Here is a 2257-nt window from a genome sequence, read left to right as displayed (position 1 = left end):
GACTTTGGTTTGACAAGTAGTTCTGGAAATCTAACCAGATTTTTTTATGAAATCAACACAACTGCAAAATTCAAACTCTCAGCATTTATTTTTTAAACAGATACACTGCATCCAAAAACACAGACATGAAGAAACCTCTTACAAAGCTATAAAAACACTCGACAAGAAAAACCTTCACATACACAGCTCACACAAACAGGGGCAAACTTCTGTATGAACAGACCCACATCCTCCAGCCAAAATAGTACAAATAACTCTCCTTGTCATCAGATATATTCATTGCAAGAACAAGCGTACATGAATAATTCACAATAAGCCGTGTTAAACTTTACATTCAACTGTTCAAAAACTGTCTTCAATTCCCAATCATAGTAAAAAACAAGGAAAGAGGAAGCAGTACAAGCGAACAAGAAAACAGTCAGTTTGAACAGATTTCAAGAATCCCAATTTCCCACTTAAAACAATGAGATCTAAAAACAACAATGCTCTTACACTTTAAAACAGTACAACCATTAAACAGTAGCAAAATGGAAAAAAGCTTTTGTTTGTTTTCTGTCTTATCGCAGCAACTTGGTATTCAAAGAGTCTGATCCAACTCCAATAAACAGCTGCTGTATCACTTCAAAAGGGAATTTTAGTTCCTTTGTGTAGTGAAGATGTAATGCATACACCAGACCCATCAGGTTCAGAAAAGCATTAGGAATGTCAGTCAGGTGACGCATTACCACTTCTTCCTCAATCACCAGGGCAACGTCATTGTAGAATGCTGGGAGAGGTTCCATCACATTTTCCACCACCACAAGAATTCCAATCACCACACCCTGGATCACATCCTCTTCACGGTCACTGGGCTTTATAGAATGTAAACAAAACAAGGTATTATTACTTAAAAGCAATTACACAAATATAGTCCCAGTCCCCTGCAAATTGAGAGATCTAATGTTTCATTTTCCCTGGTTTTGCCTTCCATGTATTAGCTTACCTCGCATATCTTCATGAATTTTGAAGGAGTCTCTCGCATGTACCATGGCAGATGCAGCAATGCTGCTGTCCTCATCTTTTGCTTTGTTGTCTGTAAAATATAATAGTTAAAGTACAAGCTTTATTCTTTCAATCCTTTGTTTTTCTTTATCATTTCTCCCCCTCCCTCATTCTTTGATGCTTTTGAAAAAATGTAAACTTTTTTTAAATTTGCATATTTACACTTGTATACTTTTATTGTAAATAAATTGACAATGATGTGTGCAACAACAAATTTTTTTTTTAACCAAAATAAGATTTCATAGTGGATGTAACACGCTCATGCCACTTAATTCAGGGGTGTCTAATCCTGCTGGATAGGTTACCAAAGATATTATCATTTACTCATCAACATGCCACTCCAAACATTCATTCAATAAAATGAAAACGAATAGTGGCTAGGCTGTTCAGCTCTAAAAAGCAAAGAATTCTGTTAAAGTAGTGGATCACTCATGTTACCATTTTTAAACATTTTTTTTAAAGATAACTTTGTGTAATAAACCGATCATATCAGTTTTTATGTTACCATGACATAATACATCAAACCTCAGTTGTTCTTGTGTCACAACATTTGATCAAAAGAACCAATGAGGTTTGATATTAATCTAGTAGCGAATACAAACTTTATTCTAAACAAAGACTGAACTTTTTATGTTTTCATCATACAAAGAGAATGTATTTTAAAATGTTTACTAAATGTGCATACACAATCTTTATAGATGCATGGGAGTGGACAGTGACTTGCCTGATGGCAGTGTCTCAGCTTGTAATGTGTGATTAGGGCACGCTGGTTGGATGAGGAAAATCTACAAATCTTGCAACACCACCTCATTGATATGGAGTTGTGCTTCCACTCTACTTGCACTGTACTGATCCTGCAAATAAAAAAAACAATAAACTCCATCAAAGTACACATACACGTTAAACACAGAAATATTCACTGAACATCTTACTTACCAAATACAATGAGGATAAAAGTATAAACTTCTATGACTGGGTGATACATTCAATATTATAGTGATGATATTGCTGGCATTATGAAATTAAGCGACGCTGTAAATAAAGCTTTTATTAGCTGAAAATGTTACTACAGTTCATGATTCTTCAGGGCTTCATAGATAACACAAATGACAAAAGTTTAATGATGTGATTATTAAACTACAAAAAGTTGTGATGTTACATTAATGCAAGATCAACACGCAAGTTAGCTATACAGAAGACACCGTTTGCACGTGCT

The 2257-nt window shown here is 34.7% G+C and overlaps 1 long non-coding RNA gene across 1 annotated transcript; it reads right to left on the bottom strand.

The window, feature by feature from the left end:
* Positions 1–277: 277 nt before the first annotated feature.
* On the bottom strand, positions 278–1991 carry LOC310738313. The gene is made up of 3 exons (XR_014537031.1): positions 1766–1991; positions 983–1072; positions 278–851 (listed from the first exon to the last, which is right to left on the bottom strand). It is a non-coding gene; the product is annotated as an uncharacterized lncRNA (long non-coding RNA).
* Positions 1992–2257: the final 266 nt, after the last annotated feature.

This window comes from Silurus aristotelis (genome assembly GCF_946808225.1).
Source record: "Silurus aristotelis genome assembly, chromosome: 15".
Lineage (NCBI taxonomy): Eukaryota > Metazoa > Chordata > Actinopteri > Siluriformes > Siluridae > Silurus > Silurus aristotelis.
This window is presented reverse-complemented; position numbering and strand designations above follow the sequence as displayed.